Source organism: Equus caballus, chromosome 7 (assembly GCF_041296265.1).
Source record: "Equus caballus isolate H_3958 breed thoroughbred chromosome 7, TB-T2T, whole genome shotgun sequence".
Taxonomy (NCBI): domain Eukaryota; kingdom Metazoa; phylum Chordata; class Mammalia; order Perissodactyla; family Equidae; genus Equus; species Equus caballus.
The window spans coordinates 84,812,722-84,832,936 of NC_091690.1; the positions used below are offsets into that span (position 1 = coordinate 84,812,722).

Here is a 20,215-nt window from a genome sequence, read left to right on the forward strand (position 1 = left end):
GGGCCGTATTTTTTAAAGTTTGAGGTGGGTAAAGAAAAGTGTAGTGAGGAACAACTCTTTGTTGTCCCCTAGCCTCATGAAATAGGTCCCACATGGTTTAAATGGTTGACAGTCTCAGGAGTAATAAGCAGTTACTTCATTGTGATCTTTGTGGCAGATTGTGTTTTCTAAAGATAGTAGTAATGATATCTCCCATCTCACGTATTCTTTCAGGGTGACCTTGACTCTTCTCTCATCCCGAGGTGGGGTTCGTGTCCCCTCTCCTTGAATTTGGGTGGTCTTGTGAATCGCTTGTAACCAATAAAATGCGACAGAAGTTATACTGTGTGACTTTCAAGGCGAGGTCAGAAAAGGTGGGAGAGCTTCTGCCTAGCTCACTGGGATACTGCTCTTGGAGCCTTTAGCAGCTTTGTAAGCACTCCAGCCTGAGATTGCCGTGCTGCAAGGAAGCTCCAACTACCTCATGTGGCGAGACCATGGGAAGAGGATCTAAGATGAGGAGCTAGAACTGTTCAGCTAGAGATGTTTACTCAAGCCCTTCCCAAATTCCTAACTCACAGATATTGTGAGAGAGGATAAAAGGATTATGGTTGTTTTAAGACACTAAGTTTTAGAGTTATTTTCTTACATAGCAATAGATAATTACAACACTTCTTTGCCTGAATCTGCTACCGTATACTGAGATTTGACAATGTGCAGATGTACAGTCAGGAATACACTCCCAATGATTTGTTCTGGGATCCGAAGATTAGCCTTATTTTGATCTTTTACCTTTGATATATAAAACTTTTTTCTACCATCCCTTCCTACAATCATTTGGAAAAGCCATTCCTTCCTTAAGAATTTGGTAGAGTGTATTTTGATAACTGAGACTGTTGTGTGTGTTGGAAAGTGTCCATGATATGTTTATTATGGCATGAGAGGATATGCATCATCTTTAGAAGGCCTTCTGCTCTCTACCTTCATTTTAGTTACTATGATATTTGTCCTTCTGTTAGCTTCCTAGGGTTGCTGTAACAAATTACCACAAACTGGATGGCTTAAACAATGGAAATTTATTGTCTCACAGCTGGGGAGGCTAGAAGTCTGAAACCCATCCTCCCTGTGAAACCTGTAAGGGAATCCTTCCTTGCCTCTTCCTAGGTTTGTTTTTCCTAAGGAAGATTAGCCCCTCACATCTGTTGCTTGTCTTTTTTTTTTTTTTTTGCTTGAGGAAGATTAGCCCTGAGCTAACATCTGTGCTAGTCTTCCTGCATCCACTTTTTATATGTGGGTCACTGCCACAGCATGGTGACAAGTGGTGTAGGTCCACGCCCAAGAACTGAACCCACGAACCCTGGCTGCTGAAATGGAGCACTTTGAACTTAACCATTCTGCCATGGGGCTGGTCCCTCTCCCTAGCTTTTTTGTTGGTAATTTTGGCATTCCTTGGCTTGTAGCTGTGTAACTCCAACTCCAGTCTCTGCTTTTGTTGTCACATGGAGTTCTCCCTGTGTGTCTCTGTGTCTTCACATGGGCCTCTTCTTATAAGGACACCAGTGATAATTGGATTAGAGACCCACTCTGTTACAGTGTGACATCAATTACCTTAACTAATTACATCTTCAATGACCTTATTTCCAAATAAGTTCCAACTCTGAGGTTCTGGAAGTTAGGATTTCAGCATATCTTTTTAGGGGGAACACAGTTCAATCCGTAACAGGCCTCAAGGGAGAGTGGTATAATTATGTTTTAACCATTTGCATATTTTTACTTCACTTTAAATTTGAATGGGGTTTTTAATCAGTACCCATGAAATTCTTTTTTCTTTTTTTTTGAGGAAGATCAGCCCTGAGCTAACCTCTGCCTCCAATCCTCCTCTTTTTTGCTGAGGAAGATTGGCCCTGAGCTAACATCTGTGCCAGTCTTCCTCTATTTTATACATGGGATGCCTGCCACAGCATGGCTTGATAAGTAGCGTGTAGGTCTGTGCTCAGGATCTGAACCGGTGAACCCTGGGCTGCCGAAGCAGAGCACTTGAACTTGACCACTGTGCCACTGGGCTGGCCCCCAGTGCCCATGAAGTTCTGTTCTCTGCATGTTAAGTCCCCCTTCCCTCCAGCATACACACGTAATGTACATAAAATTTGATAGTAGTTTTTAACTGTTTAGGCTCATTGACCCCCTTTGAGAATCTGATAAAAGGAGTGTATTCTTCCCCTAGAAAAATGTACAAATGTATGCATGGGAGTGCACACTTGCACACATATATATACAGACACATTCACAGCAATATTTTATGTGAAACTATGTTCTTGTACCCCCTACCCCCACCCCGAAACCTGTTCATGAACTTTTGGATTAGATTGTTATTAATTCCCATGGATTAGAAATACCTAATCTCCATTTCCCTTTTAGTGAAAAAATAAAAGGGAAAAAAGGAGGAAGTGGATGTATGTGCATGTGTAGGATTCCCTTGTGGTCATTGTAGCTCAATGCAGCTTTCTGGGAAATCTTCATATTTATGTGATATTTACCATGTCGTTAGACTCTTTTCCCGCCCCTATCCCCCACATATAACTTTGGCTAAGTAAAATTGTAAATAATGTCATGCTTTTCTGTAGAGAAGAATAATCTAGGTTCTTTTAGACCTGTACACAGTAAATAAACAGCCCTTTCTGTTTTGCCACAGCATTGGGTTAACTCTTCACCTCTTTAAATCCTGTTATTTTTTTTTTATTATTATATCAAGATTTTTTTTTTTTTTTAAAGATTGGCACCTGAGCTGCTAACTGTTGCCAATCTTTTTTTTTTCTGCTTTATCTTCCCAAACCCCCAGTACATGGTTGTATATCTCAGTTGCAGGTCCTTCTAGTTGTAGAATGTGGGATGCTGCCTCAATGTGGCCTGATGAGCGGTGCCATGTCCGCCCCCAGGATCCGAACCCTGGGCCGCCGCAGCGGAGTGCGCAAACTTAACCACTCGGCTATGGAGCTAGCCCCGATATCAAGATTTTTTTTGAACAGAGTAGTGTTCTAGGGTTTCTGAGTCTGTGACAAGATTATATTCTGTGCTTTTCTTCCATTGTAGTCTTTTCTCTGAAATAATATTGTCCAAGCCTCACTCCTGAACATCTTAATGGGCTTTCGTTTTAAAAATACAGATTTTTTTACACACCTTGAAAAAGCCTGTAGATCATGTCTTCGTTTTGCATTTAGCCTTTGGCATATCTATATTTCTGAAGCTTGGTGTTAATTTGTTAGTTTGGTTTTGAAGATATTATATCAAACAGGTATTTACTGTCCATATTATGGTGGTATGGATAGTATCTCTAGTGGTAGCGAAGTCATAGGCAATGAACTTTTAGACCATACTGGTTTCCTGTTAATGCCTTTCGCATTTGTAGTTCATTTTTCTGAATGTGTAATATTGGAAATCATCATTTAGAACAGGAGTTGGCAAACTGTGGCCTGCAAAACCTGTTTTCCTGTTTTTGTGAATAAAGTTTTATTGGAACACAGTCATGCCCATTTGTTTACTTATTGTCCGTGGCTGATTTTGTGCCCAAAATGGCAGAATTGAGTAGTTGCTACTAAGATTGTATGGCCCACAAAGCTGAAAACGTTTACTTCCTGACCCTTTACGGAAACCTCTGCCAACTCTTGGTTTAGAATATTTTGGAATTAATTCCCCCCTTTTAAGAATATATGAAGTTCTTTTTTTTTCTTACTTTTTCAGTAATGGAATCTAGGGGAGATTGAAAGACTAGTTAGCTCCACTTTCTGTCTGCTGGTTGAATTTCCTTCAGTGTTCCTGCCAAGTGGTGCTCCAGCTCAGGGGCGTAGTAGGACTGAGACCAAACAGCATTGGATGTGGCTGTGTTCCACACAGTTGCCCCTGATTGGGAGTCAGTCACTGACTCCCAATGGAAAGATAGATGAAATATCTTATTCTTTGTCCATTTGCTCTTCTCACTGTCTCGGTTGGTAAGTTTTGACTTTGAATTTGTTTATATGCTGAAGGCACACAGGAGCCAGTTTTTAATAGGAACACAATTAAATGGTCCCTACTTTAAGGGTTAGCTGCAGGCAGTGGAAATTTATAGGAAGCTGGATTGAATGTTAGACATTAACTTGAGACTTTCATATTCAGTGCTTAGTTTCCCTAAATAAATTTGTAGCAGCTAAAACATGGAACTAAGAGTCCTTACAAATATTGTCAGTTTTTACTGTGTGTGTTCAATACATACTGATGCAGAAAGAAACATACAGGTAGGGGCCCGCCCTGTGGCCAAGTGGTTAAGTTTGTGCACTCCGCTTCGGCGCCCCAGGGTCGCTTGTTTGGATCCTGGGCGGGGACATGGCACCACTGATCAGGCCATGCCGAGGTGGCATCCCACATAGCACAACCAGAGGCACTCACAACTAGAATATACAACTATGTACTTGGGGGCTTTTGGGAGAAGAAAGAAAAAAAAGGAGATTGGCAACAGATGTTAGCACAGGTGCCAATCATTAAAAAAAAAGCCACACAGGTAGAGCGAGTCTAGACTTCACTGCAGAACTGTATTTGTTAGTATTGTGTACTTGACTGCTTGGTGAACATAGAGGATCTCCCAGGAGATGGAGGAGAGAGCCATCTGATCTCAAGACCAACATTAGCCTGAGGGGGACGAATTTCTCACGTTCCATCAGGAAATCCAGCCTGTTAGAGTCCTGTTCATCAAGAGTTTCATAGTTAAGTAATCATCTCATTTTTAATCTAATAGATTTTCCATCCAATAAAGAAATGGAATGAAAATTTAAGTAATAAAGGTTAGCTGAAGAAAGAAAATGCCCTTTTTTCTTAACAATATGGTAGTCTTTTATTATCTCTTTAAGAAAGATTTGTCAAACTTTTCCTAATAACATGAAAATGAATTTATAAATTGTCGGAAGACAAAAGGTATTGGAGACTGGCTAATTGAGGGGAAAATTTGTGCTTTCAAATATTTATTTTGGTGCTTTCTGATTTTTTTCTATTTTACAAGAGTGGTTTTTAAAAATATATAATACATGCGCATAGTACATAATTTAAAAATGTACAAAAGGATATGTAGTGAAAAGTAAATACCCCTCATCTTTCTTGCCCAGTTATTCAGTTCTCCCAGAGGCAACCATCATCACCAATTTTTTGGCTTTTTTGTCAGAAATAATCTATATACTTATAAGCATATGCATACTTTTTTCATTCCTTTTCCCTAAAAGGTGGTATATCATCCAGTATATTACATCTTGGCCTTCAGAAAGTATCAGGAATGCTATTTCGTGTCAGTGTATGTTGAACCACTCGTTCTTTTTTTAGTTGCAAAGTATACCATTATAGGAATATACCAGTTTGTCTGCTCAGTGTGCTATTGGTGGATATTTAGGTTTTCGGTCTTTTGATATCAGTGTTGCAGTGAATACATCATTTCACACACATGCAAGAGTAGCTGCAGGATAAATTATTAGAAATAGAATTGCAGGGTCAAAGGTAACGGGCATTTAAAATTTGATAGATATTCTCCTCCGTCCCCATAGAGGTTGTACTAGTTTATAGCCCGACCAGCAATATAAGCGTCTCTGTTCTTTGTGTGTATTTCAATTATAAGTTTTTGGTGGTCTTTGTAAGTCTCATAAGTGAAAAAATGAATCTTGTAGCTTTAATTTGCAGTTTTCTGAATGAGTAAGGTTGAGTATCGTTACGGATGGTTAAGAGCTGTTTGTATTTTTTTTTCTGTTTACTTTCCATTTATATCTTTGGCCCATCTAATTAATTGTTGGTCTTTTTGTTTTTTAGTTTAATTTTCCTTTATTGTATTTTTAATTTATTGTGGATGACTAACACTTAGTATTTTCTGCTGGCACCGACACTGGAAGCTGCTTTCTGTCTGGGTCTTGCAATGGTCTTTTGATTTTTATTAGATTGCAAATGCTCTTTCTTTGTTGACAGGAATAGGCCCTTTCTCTTTGATATGATATACTTCCATTCTGGCTAATTGTAGCATTTGGAAGCATTGCATTTTATATTAGAGATCATGGGTATGTAGCATAAAGATATGTGTGTGTGTGTGTCTGTGTGCGCTTGAATGTGGGGAAATATTCTTGGTATTTTCTTTGTTCCTTTTCATTTGTCTTAAGTAAAACAGATTATTAAATAGTCTTGGCACTATCGGGAACACACAGTCTCAGTGGTGAGCTAGCAGTGGGAGTGTCTGTAGTAGAGTCTTACTATTCAGAGTGTGGTTCCCAGCATCACTTAGGAGCTTTTAGAAATGAAGAATCTCAGACCCATGCCAGACTTATTGAATCAGAATCTGTTTTAGCACTGTCTCTGGGTCACTTGTGTGCAAATTAAAGTTATGGGAGCACTAGTAGAGGGATTCATCTGGCCTGAAAGGCTGTAACCTCCCGGAGAGGTATCCAGATGACCATTTCTGAGGGGGTTGGGGTCTCATGAACTTGGCTCTAAATTGGACAAGTAAAAAGATTTGAGATGTGGGGTTTTGTGCCTGGAGGAACTGGAGCAGGGGTCTTTGGATATGGCTTTATTTAGCACTGGAATGTTTCATTTCCGTAGGGTTCCCCAGGGTCCAGAATTTATTAGGATTGAAATAAAATTTCCAAGTAGAGGTTTTATGTTTAGGACAGGGTCTGGGGAGAGGGAATTGGTGAAAGCTAGGCCGACTGTGATGAGTTCAGCCAAGAGAAATAGTGTTCAAGTCAGAGTTTAAGGCTCGGTGGGCTTAGATCAAAAAATAGAAAATATTAGAGCCCCAGAAGACTCGCTTATGCCCCTTCCTTCCTCCCCAGAGGTAACCACTGTCTGGACTTCACATGCCTAGATGAGTTGGCTTTTGTTTGAATTTTATACAAATGGAATCACAGTAGATGTATTCTTATTGCATCTAGGTTCTTTGGCTAAGATTTGAGAACTCTTCCAGTTTCATTGCTGTATAGAATTTGTATGTTGGAATATGCCATTATTTATCTGTTTTACTGTTGATGGGTATTTGAATTTTTTCTGCTTAGGATGTTGCAAATAATACTTATTTGAATCTTCTTGTTTTTCAAGTCTTTTGGTGTTCTTTAGTAAATATTGCCAAATAGTTTCCCAAAGTGATTGTACCTATTTCTGCTGCGCTGGTAGTGTTAGGAGGGCACCAGTTCTACACCATCATCTACAAGTCGGAGAAGCCGCAGGGTGGAGACGTTACCTGGGTATAGCTCCTAATAAAGCTGCCCTGAGACTGTAGCCCGATTTCCTACCTTAGGAAGCATTTGAAGGCTTGTTAATCCTTCTTTCAGCCAGTAAGGAGGTATGGCTTGTCAGTTGTTTTGTCAAGCCCTCAAAGGTTTGGTTTAAGCCTGCTTCTGCTCAAATCATTAATTTCTTTCCCAAAATTAAAAAATGAGTTTATGTACATGTGAATATAGCCGTGTATAGTGCAGAGAGAAAATAGCTATAAGTTTTGCTTTGGTAATAAAATTTTCCTCCTTGTCTAAAAGATTCTTTCCATAGAAAAGGACCATTAGATTTTTTTTTTTTAATTTTATTTTTCCTTTTTCTCCCAAAGCTCCCCAGGACATGGTTGTGTATTTTTAGTTGTGGGTCCTTCTAGTTGTGGCATGTGGGACACCACCTCAGCATGGCCTGACGAGTGGTGCCATGTCCGCACCCAGGATTTGAACTGGCGAAACCCTGGGCTGCCGAAGCAGAGTGTGCGAACACAACCACTCGGCCACAGGGCCGGCCACAGGACCATTAAAATTTTTTAAACGGAAATTTTACAGATTGGACTGACCACCAAGGGATAGTACCAAGAATTACTGCCAAAGATGTTAGGGGAAGGTGAATAAGGAAATGTAATTGTGTGCCCAGCCTTTTGTGTATTACATTTAATCCTCACACAAATGCTGTGATGTGAAGGGAGGGGGTGGGTATGCTGTCTGTATTTTAGAGATGAGGAATCTACAGAACCAAACAGGTAAGTAAGCTCACCCCCAAGATAAATGGATGAGCCTGGATTCCAGCCCAGCCCTGCTAGACTCAGAGCCCAAGGGTTCCCACTACATTCTGACATCCAGTTATCTGAAAGGCTTGTTTCCACAAAGGGACAACCTTATTTAGCAGGAAGCAGTTTATAGTAGGGCCTGGTTTCATACAGTACTGAAAATGGCTTCACTAGAGATTTAGTTTCCTAATAACTCATGTAGGGGAGGAAAGACTTTTCTTCTACCCTCTTAGGTTCAGTGGCTGGTGCCTGCTAATTAAACTGACAAAAACAGGTTAACAGGAGAAAACACATGTCTGTCTATATATACATATATATATATTTTTTTTTTCTAATATCCATGGGGGCTTCACAGAAAAGAAATGAAAACCCCAAAATGTGGTTAGACTTGAAAGGTTATATACCATATTAACAAAAGGGTGACAAATTATGGAGAAATGACAAGACAAAGGAAAATGGGTTTGGGCTTCTAGGGGCAGTAAATTGTGGGAAGATAAATATACGGGAAAACTAGTAGTAGATAAAGATTATTTTAGTAAGGTTTGTTTGTGCAGACTCATCTTGGTGCCAACTTTCCATCTTCTTCATGGCCGTAAAATTCCCCCAGGGGGTCCTCATTATGGTGGTCCTCATTTTTCAGAAGTTTCTGCTTTGAATCAGATAATGGAAGCTCCAAGAAGACTTCTTTCTGCATCTGTTGAATCTCAGTTGCCTTCAGCTCAAAGTAATCCATTTGCCAGAGTGACATATTTTGGGGATGCACTTTCTGATCCCCGTGCTCCCTCACACAAAACTTACGGTTTTCAAAGGCAGTTAAGTCCAATACATATTTTCAAAGTTCAATGATCCGTAGGATTATTTTGGTGTAGATATTTGCAGAAACGTGTTTGAATTTTGTTATTAATCTTAATCAAGACCCCAGAACTTCTTTTCTTCTACCTTATCTTACTATCTCTGCTGCCCTAGGTGTTTTGTTCCCAGTATTCCAATAATGATTCTACCTAGGTAAAGTCTGTCAGTGGGTGGGGTAGAGGAGAGTTGGAAATAAATCCACTAACCTTTGATAAATGCTTATTTCTTAACCTGAGAATGATGTCTTTTTATTCAAACTGATCATGGCAATAATTAAGTCCACCTTGATGGTTTTGGGAGTCCCATTCTGAGTTTGACAGTAAACCTCTTACATTCTTTCCCTTTGTTGGCTGCCTCTGGAACTGGCCCTCAGGGAAATGCTGGTAAAGTCTAATTGCCTTTGAATTTTAATTGTTGAAGAGTCTGCGTGAGCCAATTAATAGTCACATTTCCATAAAGCTTTGCTGGTTTGGCCCAACAACTTTTGTTATGGAATGATGTGGAATTTTAAGGTTTCTGGAGCTAGAATTTGCCTTATTTTGTGTGTTAAAATTTTCTATGGAGGACATTCTTGTCTGTTTCGGATATGCCAAGAAGGCCCTGTAGTGAAGAGTGCTGTTCATTTCCTCTTGGTAAATCGTACTGCTGTAGAAGTGGCAAGGGCCCTCCAGATCATCTGTTCCAACCTCCTCACTTTCTCTGAACTTTTTTCCAGTGCTATGCACTCAGTCCTTATCCATGAATTGGTGCCTTTACCTTACTGTAGGACCAGCAGAAATTCTTTTTTTAAAGGTATGCTTTTTGGTGAGGAAGATTGCTAAGCTAACATCTGTTGCCAATCTTCCTCCTTTTTTTTTTTTTCTCCCCAAAGCCCCAGTACATCGTTGTATATTCTAGTTATAGGTCCTTCTAGTTCTTCTATGTGGGATGCCACCACATCATGGCTTGATGAGCGGTGTGTGGGTCCATGCTCAGGATCCGAACCAGTGAACCCCACGGAAGCGGAGCTGCTAACTTAACTGCTTAGCCACGGGCCGGTCCCAGTAGGAACTTTTTACGTCCTCTGTAAATGTGGGATTTAGTGTGAAGATATTGGTTCAAACTTGGCTCTGCCCATATATGTGTGCTGAGTGATCTTGGGCAAGAAAAATTATTAAGGAGCCCTGTGGGAAACTGTACCTGAAATCATCAGAGATAGTTTTCTGTGCTTAATAAATTTTCCCTTTACTGTTTATTTTTCTCATTATTGGTGAGTCTTTTGTAACACTGGGCTTCAAGACCATGGAATTGCCTCTCATTCCTTCTTCCCACCATACCCTACTTGCCCTATGCTTGTTCACATTTGTCTTTCTGCTTAGCAAGTGTCTGACACAATTAGTTGACAGTACATTAAAAATTTTAATTAATTGAGTTGTTTTTGGCTCTAATACAGGCAAAGGAATTCCCATTTCTTGGCACTGAAGAGCTGCCTTTTTTTTTTTGTCTTTTGGTAGATTTTTGTGGTTTTCTGGTTATTATAATATCCCAGTCTCTCACTTTAATTGCTTTGTCTATTTAAAGAACTCTTAAAAAAAAGTAGAAAATGAGAGAGGATCTTGCCTGTAATCATTTATCTTAACTAAGTTTCTAAAACTAATGAGACAACAAGATTATCCTTCTCTTAATATTAGAACCTTTGTTACGAGAGTACGACTATGTCACAAGGGTACAGTTGCTATTGATTGCGTGAGTGCTGTCTTAGAAGCTCTCTGTGGTTCCCCCATTTGCGACCATTTCAGGCTCTTTCTGCCCATGAGACCCTCATGTTCTCCTTTTACAGATAAGGAAACAGCTTCAGAGTAGATCTTAGGATCTCCTGGCTTCAAAGTGGCAGAGTCTGGACTTGAAATCCTAGTAAGTGAATGTATTTTAATTTAAGTAGCTTTGTAATATTTCTCTTAATGTAAATATAAATGTATAATTAAAACCCACTGGGAAAACCCACTCTAGCAAGAAAGGCTTGAGAATAATTGTCGTATCTGGTACCCAGCATTTTGCTGGTCTTCCGAAAGATTTCTGCCTCTTTAACTTTTGAACCTTAGGATAAGGTATTTTTTTTTTTATTAAGGTTATGAAAGTTAACATCCTTGTGAAATTACAGTTGTATGTCTTTATTAGTCATGTTGTAGGTACACCACTTCACCCCTAGTGCCCTTCCCCCACCCCCCTTTGCCCTGGCAACCACAGATCAGTTCTCTTTGTCCATATGTTAACTACCACCTATGAGTGGAGTCATACATAGTTCGTCTTTCTCTGTCTGGCTTATTTCACTCAACATAGTACTCTCAAGGTCTATCCATGTTGTGAATGGGATGACTTTGTCCTTTTTTATGGCTGAGTAGTATTCCATTGTATATATATACCATATCTTCTTTATCCAATCATCAGTTGCTGGGCACTTAGGTTGGTTCCATGACTTGGCTATTGTGAATAATGCTGCGATGAACATAGGGGTGCATGGGCCTTTTGGAATTGCTGATTTCAGGTTCTTAGGATAGATACCCAGTAGTGGGATGGCTGGGTCATAAGGTACTTCTATTCTTAACTTTTTGAGGAATCTCCATACTGTTTTCCATAGTGGTTGCACCAGTTTGCATTCCCACCAACAGTGTATGAGGGTTCCCTTTTCTCCACAGCCTCTCCAACATTTGTCACTCTTGGTTTTGAATATTTTTGCCATTCTAACAGGTGTAAGGTGATATCTTAGTGTAGTTTTGATTTGCATTTCCCTGATGATTAGTGATGATGAGCATCTTTTCATGTGTCTATTGGCCATCTGTATATCTTAGGATAAGGTATTTTTTGAGGAAAATACCCAGTTGCCACTGGTAGGTGGTATTTCCTGAGGCTGCTCAAGAACGGTGAAAATAAATAGGAATCACGTGTCCTGGCCCCTCCCCGCCAGCCCAGGGGAGTGGCAGTGCTCCCGCTGTGCTCAGTACTGCAGTGCTGCAGTGACTTTTCAGCAGGCAATGGGAGCTTTAGATATCTTGCTGTGTAGGAGAATCACACAGTAGAAATCTAAACAACATGCCCTGGAAGGATTGGCAGCATCTCTTTCCTGGTTTCTGCTTTTCCGCTATCTTCTGGGCACACTGGCACGACTGTGTGGAAGATGTGACAAGTCTGAACTTCCTTTAAAAGAATTCTCATTTGTACTGGCTTTGCCACTAAGTTAGTAGGGTGGAGTGTATTGGTGGATGGGGGAATCAAGAATACCTAGAGATAGAGTTTAAAAGTACTTAGTGCTTGTAAAGTTTTTGGTGGCATTGTGATAAGGTGGGGAAATTGTAGGAATTCTGTACTTTCTTCATGAAGAAGACCATGTAAGTCATTGTAGTAGGATAAAACCACATATTAATAGCTTTGAGCTACTTACTGAAACTGATAAGAAGCAGTTTTTCTGCAACTTCCTAAACAATCTGTATATAGTTAAGCTTGAGGAGAGAGAATTAGGTTAGGTAAAAATTTTCTGCTATGTGGTGTTAACAGATTTGTTATTAAGGCTTTATAGGGAAGATGTCCTGGTAGATGAGGGAAGAAAGTATGTAGTTGTGCTTTTTTAGGGTTGAGCCAATCACATATTCAAGATATAAATCCTCCATTATTGGAAAGATCCAAAGAGGGCAGAGCAAAATGGCAGGGTGAGCTGACCTGGGACTCTCTCCCCTCCAAATTACAACAAAGGACTGGAAAAAAACCTGAATTTCAGCTAATAAACCTAATGCCAGGACGTCAGAGACCTACAGTATCAAAAAGATGGAGGATGGAGACCCTGCTGCCAGCCTCGGAGGAGGTGGAACAGGGTAGGAGAGGACTTTGCTCCCTCCCCTAGAGTCTGGGATCGCTGCCGCGGGTACGAGAAGGAGCGGGGGAGGGGCCGCACGACCAGGGGATCGTCCAGGACTCCTGCCGCCGGTACAGTGGAAACCTGCTGGCAGGGGAAAGCTTCTATGCGCGGGGACCCCATAAACCCGGGGCCTCAGGAGACCAGAGAACAGAACAGATCCGAATTCAGATCGTTGTGTGAGAAAAATAGCCCCTCCCCCTGGCAAACCGCACTGGGTGCCACCGTCTTGCCCAAAGGCGGAGAGCTCAGAACGTGCGGCTCTCAACCCCCATCTCGTGGCGACAGGCTGTAACTGCAACCGAATTCTACTACCATGCGAAAAACTGCTCCTCTACCACCCGGCAATTTATAAAAGCCCCAGACCAGAAGGAAAACAATAAAAACACAGAATTCAGTCCTGAGGACTTGGAAATAGGTAAACTAAGTGAAAATGAGTTCAGAGTAGCTATAATCAAAAAACTCAGTGAAGGTAGAGAGAAAGACAGAGAAACAAGCCAACGAGTTCTGGACTTAGTTCACAAAAGAGATTGAAATTATAAAGAAGAATCAAACAGAATTACTAGATATGAAAAATGCAATGGATCAGATAAAACAGAATATGGATTCCCTGAATGCCCATGTAGACACCACAGAGGAGCAAATTAGGATAAATTGAAGATAGACAGGCTGAATGGCTCCAGGCAGAGGAAGAAAGAGAACTAAGAGTTAAAAAAAATGAGTAGAATCTCAGAGAGATAGCAGATTCACTGAGGAGAAAGAATTTAAGGATCAGAGGAATTCTGGAGAACGTGGAAAAGGAAAATGGAGCAGAAAGTGTGCTTAATGAAGTTATAGAAGAGAACTTCCCAAATCTAGGGATTGAGGGAGAAATGTGTGTAGAGGAAGCTTTCAGATCTACTAGATTTGTCAATGCAAAAAGACCTACTGCAAGACATATAGTAGTACAGATGGCAGAAATGAAAGACAAAGAAAGAATACTCAGGGCAGCAAGACAGAAGAAAATAACCTGCAAAGGAACTCCTATCAGACTTTCAGCGGATTTCTCTACAGAAACCTTACAAGCTAGGAGAGAATGGAGTGACATATTCAAAACTTTAAAAGATAAAAATCTTCAGCTCAGAATACTCTATCCAGCAAGAATATCCTTCAGATATGAGGGAGAAATTAAATCTTTTCCAGACAAACAAAAGTTAAGGGAATTTGTAACCAAAAGTCCTCCACTACAAGAAATCCTCAAGAAGGCTCTCATACCTGAAAAAAGAAAAAAGGGAGACAGGGGTCACAAACCACAGAGTAGGGAGACAGATAAATAGAACCACAATAGGATAGCAAATATTCAACTATAGCATTAGGATAAAGGTAAGGAAACGACCAAAGCAAAGACAATCTTATCACTCTAACTACAAACTCATAACATGAGTTGGAATAAGAAATGAAAAAAATAATTTAGGAGGGGAAGAGCAAGGGGACTAAATCAGTCTAGGCCAAGTAAGTTAAGAGACCACCAGAGAATAGACTATATTATACACGAGATTCTAAATACAAACTTCAGGGTAGCCACTAAACTAAAAAACAGAACAGAGCCATAAAACATAAATAAGGAAAAATCCAAGAAACCCAGCATAAGAAATTGCAGTATTAAATGGGTAGGCTAAAGCACGCAGGAAGAGAAACGCAGGAAATTCAGATAACGAGTGACAGATTGACAGCATTAAGTCCACATGCATCAATAATCACTCTCAATGTAAACGGATTGAACTCTCCAATAAAAAGACACAGAGTGGCAAAATGGATTAAAGAACAAGATCCAACAATTTGTTGCCTCCAGGAAACACACCTCAGCTCCAAGGACAAACACAGGCTCAGAGTGAAGGGGTGGAGAACAATACTTCAAGCTAATAGGAAGCAAAAAAAAGCAGGTGCTGCAATTCTTATATCAGACAAAGCGGATTTCAAAATAAGACAGCTACAGAGAGACACAGAGGGACAATATATAATGATCAAAGGGACACTACATCAAGAAGAAATAATGCTTATAAATATTTATGCACCCAACATAGGAGCACCAAGGTTCATAAAGCAACTATTAACAGACTTAAAGGAAGATATTAAAAACAACGCAATAATAGTAGGGGACCTCAACACCCCACTCACATCAATGGACAGATCATCAACAAGGAAATAGTGGAGCTAAACGAAAAACTAAAACAATTGGACTTAATAGACATATATAGATCACTTCATCCTAAAACCGCAGAATACACATTCTTCTCAAGTGCACATGGAACACTCTCAAGGATAGGCCATATGTTGGGAAACAAGGCAAGCCTCTACAAATTTAAAAAATTGAAATAATAACAAGCATCTTCTCCGATCATAATGCTGTAAGGATAAAAATTAATTACAAGAGAAAAGCTGAGAAAGGCACAAAGATTTGGAGACTAAATAATACACTACTGAACAAGCAATGAATCATTGAAGAAATTAAAGAAGAAATCAAAAAATACCTGGAAACAAATGAAAATGATAACATGCCATACCAACTCATATGGGATACAGCAAAAGCTGTATTAAGAGGAAAATTCATCGCAATACAGGCACATCTTAACAAACAAGAAAAATCCCAAATAAGCAGTCTTAAATTACACCTAACTGAACTAGAGAAAGAATAACAAACAAAGCCCAAAGTCAGCAGAAGGAGAGAAATAATAAAAATCAGAGCAGAAATAAATACTATTGAAATGAAAAAGGCAGTAGAAAGGATCAATGAAACAAAGAGCTGGTTCTTTGAGAAGATAAATAAAATTGACAAACCCCTAGCCAGACTTACAAAGAAAAAAAGAGAGAAAGCCTAAATAAACAAAATCAGAAATGAAAGAGGAGAAATAACAACAGACTCTGCAGAAATATAACGGTTTATAAGAGAATTCTATGAAAAACTCTATGCTAACAGAATGGATAACCTAGAGGAAATGGATAAATTCTTGGACTCCTACAATCTCCCAAAGCTCACTCAAGAAGAAGCAGACAATTTGAACAGACCAGTCACAAGGAAAGAGATTGAAACAGCAATCAAAAACATCCCAAAGAATAAAACCCCAGGACCAGATGGCTTCCCTGGGGAATTCTACCAAACGTTCAGACAGTATTTAATACCTATCCTTTTCAAGCTATTCCAAAAAATTAGGGAGGATGGAACACTTCTAACACATTCTATGAGGCCAACATCATGCTGATACCAAAGCCTGACAAGGACACCACGAAAAAAGAGAACAACAGGGTAATGTTGCTGATGAACATAGATGCAAAAATTCTAAACAAAATTTTGGCAACAAGAATTCACCAATTCATCAAAAGGATCATACATCATGATCAGGTGGAATTCATACCAGGGACACAGGGATGGTTCAACATCCGCAAATCAATCAACGTGATACACCACATCAACAAACTGAGGAAAAAACCACATGATCATCTCAATAGATGCAGAGAAAGCATTTGACAAGATCCAACAGCCATTTATGATTAAAACTGAACAAAATGGGCATAGAAGGGAACTAACTCAACATAATAAAGGGCATATATGACAAACCCACAGCCAGAATCATACTCAATGGGCAAAAACTGAGCGCCATTTCCCTGAAAACAGGACCGAGACAAGGATGCCCTCTCTCACCACTCTTATTCAACATGGTACTGGAGGTCCTGGCCAGAGCAATCAGGCAAGAAAATGGAATCCAAATAGGGAGGGAAGAAGTGAAACTCTTGCTGTTTGCAGACGACATGATCTTATATATAGAAAACCCCAAAGAATCCATTGGGAAACTCTTAGAAGTAATCAACAGCTACAGCAAAGTTGCAGGGTATAAAATCAATTTGTATAAATCAGTAGCATTTCTATATTCTAATAACGAACTAACAGAAAAAGAACTCAAGAACACAATACCATTCACAATCGCAACAAAAAGAATAAAATACCTCGGGATAAATTTAACTAGGGAAGTGAAGGACCTATATAATGAAAATTACAAGGCCTTTTTGAGAGAATTGGATGACGACATAAGGAGATGGAAAGACATTCTATGTACATGGATTGGAAGCATAAACATTGTTAAAATGTCCATTCTACCTAAAGCAATCTACAGATTCAATGCTATCCCAATCAGAATCCTAATGACATTCTTTACAGAATTAGAACAAAGAATCCTAAAATTTATATGGGGCAACAAAAGACCCCGAATTGCTAAAGCAATCCTGAGAAAAAAGAACAAAATGGGAGGCATCACAATCCCTGACTTCAAAACATACTACAAAGCTACCATAATCAAAACAGCATGGTACTGGTACAAAAACAGGTGCACAGATAATGGAACAGAATTGAAAGCCCGGAAATAAAACCACACATCTATGGACAGCTAATCTTAGACAAAGGAGCTGAGGGCCTACAAAGGAGGAAAGAACTCTTTTCAACAAGTGGTGCTGGGAAAACTGGAAAGCCATACGTGAAAGAATGAAAATTGACCATTCTTTCTCACCATTCACCAAAATAAACTCAAAATGGATCAAAGACCTAAAGGTGAGACCTGAAACCATAAGGCTTCTAGAAGAAAACCTAGGCAGTACACTCTTTGACATCGGTATTAAAAGGATCTTTTCAGACACCATGTCTTCTCAGAGAAGGGAAACAATAGAAAGAAGAAACAAATGGGACTTCATCAGACTAAAGAGCTTCTTCAAGGCAAATGAAAACAGGATTGAAACAAAAAAACAACCCACTAACTGGGAAAACATATTTGCAAGTCATATATCTGACAAAGGTTTAATATCCATAATATATAAAGAACTCTCACAACTCAACAACAAAAAATCAAACAACCTGATCAAAAAATGGGCTGGAGACATGAACAGACATTTTTCTCCAAAGAAGATATACGGATGGCCAATAGGCAGATCAAAAGATGCTCATCGTCACTGATCATCAGGGAAATGCAAATCAAAACTACACTAAGATATCACCTTACACCCATTAGAATGACAAAAATATCTAAAACTAATAGCAACAAATGTTGGAGAGGTTGTGGAGAAAAAGGAACCCTGATACACTGCTGTTGGGAGTGCAAAGTGGTGTAGCCACTATGGAAAACAGTATGGAGATTCCTCAAAAAATTAAAAATAGAACTACCATACGATCCAGCCATTCCACTGCTGGGTATCTATCCAAAGAGCTTCAAGTCAGCAATTCCAAAAGTCCTATGCACCCCAATGTTCATTGCAGCACTGTTTACAATAGCCAAGACATGGAAGCAAGCTAAGTGCCCATCAACAGATAAATGGATAAAGAAGATGTGGTATATATATACAGTGGACTACTACTCAGCTGCAAAACAGAACAAAATCATTCCATTTGCAATAACATGGATGGAGCTTGAGGGAATTATGTTAAGTGAAATAAGCCAGTTAGAGAAGGCTAATCTCTGTATGACTCCACTCATATGAGGAATTTAAAAATGTGGGCAAAGAGAACAGATTAGTGGCTACCAGGGGAAAGGTGGGGTGGGGGGTGGGCACAAAGGGTGAAGTGGTGCACCTACAACATGACTGACAAACGTTAACGTACAACTGAAATTTCACAAGATTGTAACCTATCATTAACTCAATTAAAAAAAAGAGAAAAAATCCTCAATTATTAGAGGGAAAACTGCTTAGTATCTTTTTCTGTCTTAAATGCATATATATACCCAAGGAAAACTTTTTGGTGCCTGGTATCTAGTTGATGCTGGTTTTTTTTTTTTAATTTATTAATATTATCCCTAGTTTCTTTATTTTTTATTGAGGTAACATTGCCTTATAACATTATATGAATTTCAGGTGTATATCGTTATATATAGATGCTTAATTTGTTGAGTAAATTTTTACATATGATGGGGCCCAGCCCAGTGGTTAAGTTCCTGCGCTCTGCTTTGGCAGCCCAGGGTATCGCCAGTTTGGATCCTGCACAGACATGGCACCGCTCGTTAGGCCATGTTGAGGTGGCATCGCACATGTCACAACTAGAAGGACCCACAAGTAAGATATACAACTGTTACTGAGGGGATTTGGGAGGAAAAAGCAGAAAAAAATAAAATAAAATGCAGATGAAACTTTTACATATGAAGAAAATGAAACTCAGAGAATTAGATAATTTGTTCTGGGTTGTGTTCTAAGGACACTGTGTTTAACATATATTTGGTATGTAATTGTCATTAATACCTACAAGATGTGTTAGGTGTATTCATACAGAACTATTCTTCATTTCTCCCCTATGAGGTTATTAATGTTTTAAGTTTAATGCTCTATAGTTTTAATTAGACTTTTTGGTCATTGAAATCTTGAAATAGTCTTATTAAACCTTTTCCTTTTTCTCCCCAAAGCCCCCTGGTACATAGTTGTATATTTTTAGTTGTGAGTCCTTCTAGTTGTGGCATGTGGGATGCCGCCTCAGCATGGCTTGATGAGCAGTGCCATGTCATGCCCAGGATCCAAACCGGTGAAACCCTGGGCCGCTTAAGTGGAACGCGCAAACTTAACCACTGACCACGGGCTGGCCCCAACGTTTTTCTTTGGGTTGTTTTTGTTTCCTCTCTCCCCCACCTCCTCCACCTCGATTTGTGGATGTTTGGTACAACCTCAGTCTCAGCCCTACTTCTCTTTTGTCCCTAGCACCCATGCTGAATGCTCTTCTCAGCAGATCTAGATACTCAGCTTGGGAGCCAAAGTTTATGCAGGAAGTAAGACTTGTCATGACTAGCTCTGTTGTTCTGTGAGCAAATCTTTAATAACCTTGATTTCCCTGTGCTTTAATGCAGCTTCTTGATCCTGAGTTTGGTGTTTTCTATTTAGGGGGTTGGGACAGCTCTTGTCTCCTTATAGTCCTTTCCTATACTTGTTGCTTGAGTTGTTATTTCTTCTGCTACGGCTTCTCTATCAATTTAGTCTCATCTGGTTCTTCTAGAAATTCTTTACTTCATTTTTGCTTGTTAGTGGGTCTATTTCTTATTTTCAAATTGTTGATGTTTTTTATAATTATGAAAAATTTGGACATAAGACACATGTATCTACTCCCCAGCTTAAATAAAACATAAATATAATTGAAGCTTCTTATTCTCTGATTGTATTGCACTCCCTCTCATGCATCTATTAATATTATTGTGTATATACATTTCCAAACATTAAAGAGCATTGTTTTGAGTGTGTTTGAGCTTTGAATAATGACACTGCATGATTCCTTTTGTATCTTGTTTTTTTCCATTCATCATGGTTCTTTTGTTTGTTCCTTCTCTTAGTATACTATCTTTTCTGCTTTTTCAGTGGAATTTGGGTAGGAGGAGAAGTCAGCCCATATATATCTTATTATGGCTTTTTTAAAAGAGAAATTTAATTTAAGCACTTTTTGGATATATTGTCACTACAGACATGCGGGA

The 20,215-nt window shown here is 39.3% G+C and overlaps 1 protein-coding gene across 6 annotated transcripts in view; it reads left to right on the plus strand.

Annotated features, from left to right (window-relative positions):
* Window positions 1–20,215, plus strand: part of FAR1 (fatty acyl-CoA reductase 1) — a 76,682-nt gene that overhangs the window by 14,998 nt on the left and 41,469 nt on the right. For 2 of the 6 annotated variants that reach the window (XM_070274807.1, XM_023646075.2), the window contains exon 2: window positions 10,686–10,759. The exons of the other annotated variants lie outside the window; for them this stretch is intronic. The gene's annotated coding sequence lies outside the window, so the exon portion shown is untranslated. The remainder of the gene's footprint in view (window positions 1–10,685; window positions 10,760–20,215) is intronic. 6 annotated transcript variants of the gene reach the window in all.